Source organism: Melozone crissalis, unplaced genomic scaffold (assembly GCF_028551555.1).
Source record: "Melozone crissalis strain CALT ecotype California unplaced genomic scaffold, PUWL_Pcris_2 ptg000018l_1, whole genome shotgun sequence".
In the NCBI taxonomy this organism is placed as follows: Eukaryota; Metazoa; Chordata; class Aves; order Passeriformes; family Passerellidae; genus Melozone; species Melozone crissalis.
The window spans coordinates 40,094,183-40,103,599 of NW_026535796.1; the positions used below are offsets into that span (position 1 = coordinate 40,094,183).

At 44.7% G+C, this 9,417-nt stretch overlaps 1 long non-coding RNA gene across 1 annotated transcript; it reads left to right on the forward strand.

Annotated features, from left to right (window-relative positions):
* Nucleotides 1-457: 457 nt before the first annotated feature.
* Nucleotides 458-9,205, forward strand: LOC128936638 (uncharacterized). The gene is made up of 3 exons (XR_008482995.1): nt 458-566; nt 1,356-1,393; nt 8,934-9,205. It is a non-coding gene; the product is annotated as an uncharacterized LOC128936638 (long non-coding RNA).
* The last annotated feature ends 212 nt before the right edge of the window (nt 9,206-9,417 follow it).

The window sequence follows — 9,417 nt, forward strand, 5'->3', positions numbered from 1 at the left end:
GGGGCAGGTCAAAGCCCTGTATGGTGCTGTGCAAGGAAAGACAAGAGCTTGCATTTGTCCCCTTCTCACTGAATCTCTGGTAAATCATGTCCTTGCCTGCTGCTCTAATCACTGATTACATGCCGTTTGCCTGTTGCATTAAAGCTGCTTTCCTAATAAATATAATTTTAAAGGGCGGGCTTGGCACGAAGGAGACAAGCTGTTTGGAACTCCAGCAAACACATTTTGTATGTGATCATCCTGAGCAACTCCTGCAGCCTTTCTATGGCGAGCAGGCAGAAAGCACCCGAGCTAATGAACTGCGTTTTAACCACCTGATGCTGGTCAAGGTTTGATCTCTCCGGTTTGAGGCTGGGTGGAGGAGGGGAGGCAGAGCGCTCTGCCACGCTCCCCAGCACCACCAAAAGTGTTAATCAGCCTGCTCTGCAGTCTGCTGCAGAGTTTGCTTTATTAAAGCTCCCTGCTGCCTGCACACGTTGGCTGGCACAGGCTCGGAGAGAGAAGCAAGCCCTTCCCCAGTGCAGAGCTCAGTGCTGCATTGCAGTCTGCTGCCAGGGAGCCACGGGGTAGGTAACGCAGGTGGGGACGGGTCCTCCCTCGGCTCGCCCGCATCTGCAATCTCCTGCATTCCTCTGACAGGGCAGCAAGGACAGCTGGCAGCAAAACACGCTTTGTAGGGTGCTCTATCCAATTCCTGAGTATCTGGACAGCGTGGCTTGTGCTAGTCTCAAACGTAGTCTATACTGCCTGATGTGGTTTCTGTTCACAGTTACTCTAAAAACCTAAAAATTAATTTCCTTTGAGGTACTTAAAGGGGTAAGCATAATTTTATTTATTATTGTTATAAACTTACCTTGCCTCTGCCTAGAGGTCCTCTCTAAGGCTGAGGATGCCATTGTGCTGTTGAAGTACTCAAATTAAATTCTGCTGCCTTTCAAGGACCTGGCAGCCTGACTATTACAGGTTTTTTGGTTTTCCTATAGGTTGTCTCACAAAGAAGATTGATCAGGATTAAGTCACTTTTGGAGGAAATTGTAGGTGATTCAGTTAATTTCCTTTGTCCCCTCCTACCCCTCCTTCTCCCCCCCCCCCCCCCCCCCCCCCAGTTAGGCTTTTTTCCTTTTCTTTATTTCTTCTGTGACAGCACAGAAATATTTTATTATTTCTTGAGGTTTAATAGCAAATAGCTGCTCTGTTTTGTAATATCTGTAACCACACTGGATTTGTTGTTTTTAACAGACAATTTTTTCTGGAAGAAAGCTGGTATTTGTTTAAGAATTGTTAGGCATTGCATTTCTAATCTGTAAATATGCATGTGGAAATCTGATTATAACAGTTTTGTTCTTTGTGAACAGCTGATTCAGGATTTCTTAGTTCCCCTTGTATTTTTCAGGTATGTATCTCAGCTGCTATTTTTTTTTTCCTTTTGTGAAACAAGGATGGCTCAGATTTCTTCTCCTTATGTGTTTCCTGGTGATACAGTACTGCAGTCTCTGCCTTACTCAGCTTTTGTCTAATTGCAGAGCATTTAGCAAAAGAATTCAAATGCAAGCTTTAGATGTGCAGTTAACCATCTATTACACTTGGCTTTGTTAGAAGATGTCATCTGAACAGCAAAGATAGTCTAATAAAGATAAATTAATCTTCAGGCCTATGTGAAGGTGGGCTTGCATCAGTCTGAATCAAGAACTTGTGGCTTCATAGAGTTTAGGGAAAAGGAAATTTTCTTTCCACTGCAAAGCCAGGATATATCTGTGTAAGTGTGACATCTGTTGCAGCACTGCTTACTGACAGTCTTCTGGGACAAGCTGGCCAGAAGGACTGGATATTGTGGGAATTAAAGCTCAGTGCTCGTATGGCAGCTTAACTGCTGAGTGCACATGCTCTGAAGGAAAAACATGATTTACCTAAAATGATCTACTGGGGCTGCATTTCTGGAGCTGTTGAAAAAAATTTCTTGACTGGTGGGAGTCCTGGCTTCCAGGTGCTTCCAAAAGCAAAGTCTCATTGTCAAGATGAAGGCTATAACAAAAGAAGCCAGATATTATTTCATTATTATTTTAACCTTCCACATCAGAGTTTTCACATGACTAAAACGTGGGTGACACCTGACTACCCTTAAGGAATGGTAAGGGTTAACATAACGTAATATTCCTGCAAGGAAGACATTGGTAAGTGACATAGTTGTTATGCTGTTAGTGGCCATTTTGGAGCAATTTTCCCTCATTGTTCAGATCCTACTTTAATTCACTTCTTCCAGTGACCCTTGCATGTTAATCCACCACACAGAAGCGTTGCAGTTTTAATTAAAAAGGAAATCTCTATCTCACTAAGCTTAGTCTGCCATCTGATCATGCAGTATGGTTTACAGACGGTATTATCTGTCTAATTTGCATCATAAAACCATGACTTAAGCAAGGCAGAAGACATTGGCAACCCTCAGCATATAATGCTGCTCTAACCCAAACCAGGCATGTTTTAAGCAAAACTCGACAGTAAGAATGGACATGTGTGTCTCTCATGGTGCTGCACACAAGGAGGGTTACAGGGGCACACAGAGCTCAGTGGGATACCTCTTTAAAATAAAACCTGTAGACTGAATTTGGAGCAGCTCCTGAAATTATATGCTCCATCTTGACAACAAAATAGGAATTTGAGGCAGAATTTACTGGATTAAATTTTTTTGCTTCTGGTATAATGAAGGCTAGTGGTGCCTACTGACGTTTAAAACCTGTGATCTTAAATACTGGCAGTTGTTGTGTCCTCTGTCGCTTGGAACTTCATTAATTAAATTGAGTGGTAAGCTACAAGGCTGTGAACTGTCCTGAGGGCCTACACGTGACAAAAATTCACACTGGGCTGGGTAGGATCCCCAGATCCCATTCCAGCAGGTGACCAGCAGAAGTCCACGACTGGACAAAAATCTCCTTTTAGCAGTCCTTACATTTGGATGGAGGTAAAGCAGCTGTCCCAGGGCAGTACAGGCTCAAAGGAGAGCAGTAACACCAGCCTTGCTGCTCAGCTCCCAACTGCACCAGCACATCAAATATAATCTGGGAGTCCCTGAGTGACAACAGAGCCATACAGAACTATTTTTTGCATTATTGTCAGATTTTTCAAACGTTGTGGGAGGAAAGCAGTGGGGGAAGGGAGAGAGAAACTGGATCTTGTATTTCTTATTAGCAGAGGAAGGAGGGAGGTACAAGATCTGAGTTACTCTGTGAGCTCTTTACCTCAGAGGAAGGTGAACCCCACCTGGCAGAAATTAAATGTTAATGTGTCAAATTATGTCCAAAAGCACATAAAGCTCAAGGGACACCTTATGATACCCTTTGAAAACAAGATCTAATTTAATTCATTTGCATATCCTGATACCCAATACTGCAAATTGGTCTTGGTGGGTTAATGCACTGCTACCATTAGGCTCCCTTGAGCTTATTGGAAAACTGTAGTCAACAAACTGCAGGCACTGAATTGAAGTGTCTGGTCAGGGAAAGCCAGATCAAACTACATTGTCTTAATTGTGACCCGTTTTGGGATGCAGAAGGGTGGCTGAAACCCTTGGTGGAAAGAAACAGTAAATTGATTTTGCTGAGAACCTCATCAATCACTGGTCACAGTGACCCATGGATCATTAATCTCATTAAAAACTTCAGCCTCGTGGCAAAAGTAATAGCAGACACGCTAAAAGCGTGCAAATTAGATATGCTCTCACAAATGCCAATGGGTCTGGCTGGTGTCCCTCAGGAGAACTCAATTTCTAAATTGGGCAAACTTTTCACTGACTCCAGCTTCAGCCATCTACTCTGTGTCAGGTGGCATCTTTAGGAGCTGTGATAACTGTATGGAAGGGATGTGGTCTGTTAGTGAGTCATGTTTATGTACTCAGTTCAGGGAAGTGAGAGCTGAACAGTGGGCATGGGACATGCTTGGACCTTCCTGACAGCCAATCTCTGCTGCCTGAGCTCTTTGGGTGAGGTGGTTCAAAAAGATTTTGGGAAGCTGCCCTGGTTCTGGCCCAAATCAGTGGGAGGATATGGCCAAGGCACTGTGTTATGGGATATCATCTTATGTCATGGGCTGGGGAAAAGGACTGCCTGAGTAGGGACTTCTGGGAAGAAGAGGTGTGGTTTCCAGTTGGGAACAAATATGGCAGATTGAGAAATTGGGGTGGGGTGCCACTGGCTGTGGTCATGTCACTTGGGCTCAGTGAGCATCTTGCATGTAAATCACCTTCCTTTTTAGCACACTTTTGTTATTAATATTGTTGCTGTTACTGTTCATTTCCTTATCTCATTGCTGTTTCCAGTAAATTGTTCTTATTTCAACCCATGATTTTTCACATAATTCTCAACTTCATCCCTGGAGCAGGAAGTGGGAGGGAAAATGGGGGAGCAAGTGCTTGGCATCTGGTTTGGGTGAGCTTCAAGAGAGGCTGTGGCAGCAACACAAAGTCAGTACACAGGCAACACTGACTTTCTGTGTGTCTGTGAATCCAAGGAGTTCGCATTTTCTTGGAGGATGATATATGTCAAAGAGTATAGTCAGTTGGTCGTGTGGGTCCTTTCAAATACAGCAGAGCCCATTGTATCACCAAGATCCAGGTTTTGCTGTCATCTGTAGAGTTGTAAGCGCATGCATGCAGTTGCCAAAACTGCTAACGGGCACAGTACAGCTGCAAAATTTGTACTTGGTCCTCTCAGGCCTTGTGAACACAATCCATGACTGAGTGCATCTCTAGTCAGGTGGCACCTGGCCCTGCTCTCCCAGGCATCCACGTGCAGCCATATCAGCCCTGCTGAAGCAAGCCAAATAGCTACCTCTGTTTAGGTATTTAAGTGCATTTCAGAGGGTTGTTCTCAGAGATTTGCACACCCCAGACACTACCTACAAAGGCCAAGACACATTCACTTCCTCCTCCCAAGAATGTTCTCCAGTGGCCCCAGATTTACACACACAAATCTCACTCAGCTGTCCTTACCAGCCTCCCAGTTGGCCCAAAGACCTGGGGAGCTCTATATCAATCCTCTTATTATTTGACTGCTTGGAATTTTTATTGAAACTTGTCAGTAAAAAAATCTAAAAGCTTTTTGGGTGCAAAAAACTCAGAGCTGCCATATCCAGCGCTTCCAAGATATCTGCACATCACATAATGGAGGCTGGTTCATGCTGTGGGTCTGGCCTGTAGCAGTAAGTACTTTGACTTCAAATTCATCCAAACAAAGGCTGGGCATGTAGAGAGCTGTGATGCCAGTGATTATGCTGGAGCAGCTTGGCTGATGTGCCTCCATCTATCATGAAATACACCAGGTCAGGGCCCATGTGCCATAACAGTAAACTCCAGGTTGCACTGTCACCTAGGACTTGAGCATCTTGCTGGGTCTGAGAGGTCTGGGACCCTAACAAGCCTTGCAACTGATGAGACTCTCTGAGGCCATTTATTCACCCCCTCCATCCTCACTGCCATGCTCAGGACAAATGGAAGGGCCCCAGGCATGAAGCCATGTTTCAGGCATTGCCTGTGGCTCTGGTAGATGTGTTGGCTGAGTTACTGAAGAGATGAGAACAATAGGATGTGTTTAGGTACAGCTGTGCTTAGGAAAGACACATAGTGTAATTAAGCCATTCTCCAGCAGAGGTGGGCAGCTCGTGGCTCAGGACAAGACACTCACCTCACCCTGTGCCCTGGGTGCTGCTAATATGTCCACACACACACAAGCAGCCTTTTCCAGTAGCCTCCTGCCCTTGTTTGCCAACAGTGACATCCAGACCCTGCAAGCACTTCCATATAACAACTTGCTATGTCACAGCTTGGCTGACAGTAAGAGTCAGGAATATAACTGGGGCAACAAACACCATCTGGCCAAGGCTGGCTCTAACAGGCATCTGTGTGTAGCCATCCATACCCTAGTTTGAGCTGGCTCTGTCAGCAACCCCAGTGCATGAGGTTTTCTGTGGTAGGACTGGCATGGTGTACAGAGGAGGAAATGGCAGCAGACATGGTCAGAGCAGAAGCAAGTTGTGTGCTTTTGTAGCAGCCTCTGCACTCCTTTATTTGGCTTGGTCACCTCATGAGGAGGATGCTGATGGATAATCTGCCATGCCTGGGGCAAGTGCATTCTGACCCTGCTGTTGGGAGAGTGAGGAGATGCTCACCTCCAGGTGCAGACTGCAGTGGAGGCTGATAAGATGCCAGGTTTGTTCCCAGAGACTGCAGTGTGGTCACGGTTTGTGTGCTCCTGAGGGACACAGGCCATGCTGTGCAGGCTGCCGGGGAGCCAGGGCTTGCTCCAGGTGAGAGCTGCAAAGACAGTGTGAACAGGGCTTTGTCTCCTCCAGAGCAGGGTCACAGGACGTCCTGGTGTGTTTGAACACGGGGCACAAACCCAGGCTCAGCCATGAGTGCAGGGGAGCATAGCACATCATCGCTTTTAGACTGCTGAGCTAAATGTGCAATGCCTAATGTTAATATTAACCTATATACTGAATGGTTTGGAATGTACCTGTTTGTACTGAGCTCTCCCAACTGAAACATTTCAACTGCAGTGTTCTCAGCACAGAATTCATTATTCTGAGACTTGCTTTCCCAGTTAGCTGGAAAGAGCCTGATTGTTTTCAGCCTTTCAATGATATTTTAGCTCCTCTAATAGGAGGAGCTTTACCTGAGGTAGATTGATGAGCAGAAATTTCTTTTAAAATGCTAAGAATATGGACACGTTACACATTCTCTGTGAATGGAACTTCTCATGTAATTGGTGTGAATTGAGGGGAGAGCCTTTTTAAACTTCATTAGTAATGCAGCCAGTTCTCTCTTCTGACTGGTACAATGCACGTCTGTCATACAAGAGTATAACTCTGAGCTGTGTCCTTTATTAAATGTGAATGTGCAAACATGAACTTAGACCAAACTCAGGGTTCTGCTTACACCTCAGCATGAGCCCAGGGTCTCTCTCATGTAATTTTGACTGTTCCAGATGCCTGTCTCAATGCTTTCCTGATTAAAGAGCAGATAATATGATCCCAAACTATTGCCAGCAACGTGGACGGGAACTGCACAGCTCACAGGTACAGCATGGCTGAGCCTGTGGTCAGACTGGTGATTTCACCTCAAGATTGTTGGTTTCATTTATAGCTTGCAGAATATCTGCCCTGCTTCCACAGATAATACACCATGGAGCTAAAGAGCTTAGGAAAAATATACTTTGTGAGAATAGATGGAGAACATTTAGGTTGTTTTGTTCAGAGAAAAGTTGACTGAGGAAGAACTGTGTTCAAACATAAAAACGCACTGCAGAGAGGAGGGGATAACCTGTTTGTTACATATACTGTGAGCAAGACAAGCAAGGTTCTTGAATTGCAGTAAGGTAGAACAAGGCAAAAACTTCTTGTCAGTAAAGAGGTAAGGGGTGGAAACCACTTATGAGGAAGGGCATGGAGCTTCCACCATTTCCCCAAATGCCTGTTGGGCATGCCATTGGCAAAGGCAGGGCATGGACCAACACAAGGCTGAGACAGGCAGGGTCAGAAAGGGGAAGAGACTCAGCTCCCCATAGCAGATCTCAGGTCACCATGAGCAGCAGCAGAGAGGCTCACTTCCTCTAGCTCCTCCTTCAATGGGGTTGCATAAATATCTGCCACAGGTACAACCCGTTCAAATTTAGTTTCAAAGCACAATCATTAAATGGCAGAGCAGAGGCCAGGTAAGCTAGTTCTTAGTTATCTGTGCTGCCCACCAGACCACAAATACTCCCATTCTCCTGACACATGAAATTAAGCTAGGCTGAAAACTTTTCACCTCAGTATGGTCTAACATAGGGGTGTTAGCGGCAGCAGCCCCAAGTTCTAGGGGACCAAAGGAGACCTTAATTAGGAGGTGTGGCTTTTTCTAGAGAGAAGTGATTTGGTGGGCTACAAAAGTATTCAAAGTGCCCTCTCATGGAGGCCATCACGAGCAATAAGTGATCCTTGTGCCCCGGGTTTGTAAGCGGGTCATATTTTTACGATGTCAAGCATGCTGCTGTCTTTTCTGCAATAAAGCTCACCTAATCAAAACAAGTCAGAGCTTATCTAATCCCCTAGCCAGAGATATTTCTGTGGTGGCTACAGAGCCATGTTTCCTAGCAACCTAAAAGGCATTAGACAGGGCTTTGTCGACATTTATCTGTTACACACAAAACCCCCTGTTTGAATAATATCATGGGTGTAACATCAACTGACAAAAGCCAGGAAATTCAGAGCTGGGGCAGATTTTCTATCCTTGCCTCTCATCAGGCTGAAAAACAAAAGGCACAGTCATGTGAATGATGAGCAGAGCAAACCAACCTTTATGTTTCCTGGCTTTCTCCCAAACGAGATGCCATCCAAATGAGGCGCTTGGTATTAATTTCCTCTGTTTAAGACAGGTTTAATGCTCACATTAGGTAGCATGTTGGCAGTGCTGCCACTTTCTCCATGGGCTACCATTTTTCCTTGGAGGGACCAACTGGAGTGAGGAAAGGGATATCCCAGCCCATCTGAAACCTTTGGTTTCTCCATGGTGAAACTAATTTTCAGATCCATGGGTTCACAGGTGAAGGCTGCAAGCCTGCTCCGTGCAGGGCCACCATGGCGTCCTCAGGAGATCACTGTTAGCCCAGGGTGGAGCCAGTGAGGACACACAGGTTAAAAACACTCTGTACACAGGTTAAAAACACTCCATCTTCCTGCTAGTGCCCAGCGCTAGATACAGGAAGAGGATTTTCAAAGGTTTCAAGGGATTCTTGAGATGGATCTTGGAATGGATATTTTTTTCAAGAATTTTGAAAACAAAAGGTCAGGGGGAAAAAGGATTTCATGTAGGTGGGAATTTTTTCCCAGACCAAAAATATACTGAGGACTAATGAATGGTCTGAAAAGTGATACTTCAGTAGTGTCTTTTATTTCTTCACTTGTAGCAATAGCAGTGTTTAAAATCTTACAACTGGAAGTTTGTGGAGGAGAAGACGAACGAAGGGATAGAAGAACAGCCAGTGCTGCTGATTGTCACTTCAAATCCTCTGGGGAAGAGACTTCTGGAAGTGAATGGGAACTGATCACCTTTCTACAGAGTTCTTGAGTCATCTCACAGTATTTAACAGAAAATAATTATTTCACTTCAAATTGATATAATGTGGCTTAAAAGTGCTTGAAGATAAAAAATGTGTTAATTTACACAATATAAGTTATCAGCTGGGATAAATTAACTCTGAATTCTGTGCAATTCTGTATGTGTGCCATCTCTAAATAGGTAGATTTTCATATGTGTATTTGCACTGCTTTAGTAGTTCCATCTCTGGAGCTTTCACAAAATCATAACAGCCATTTCTACATTTGCTTGAGGCCTGACTGAAGGGTTTATCTCCACGCAAATTTTCCAGCCCAGCTGTGAAACCTCTGAAA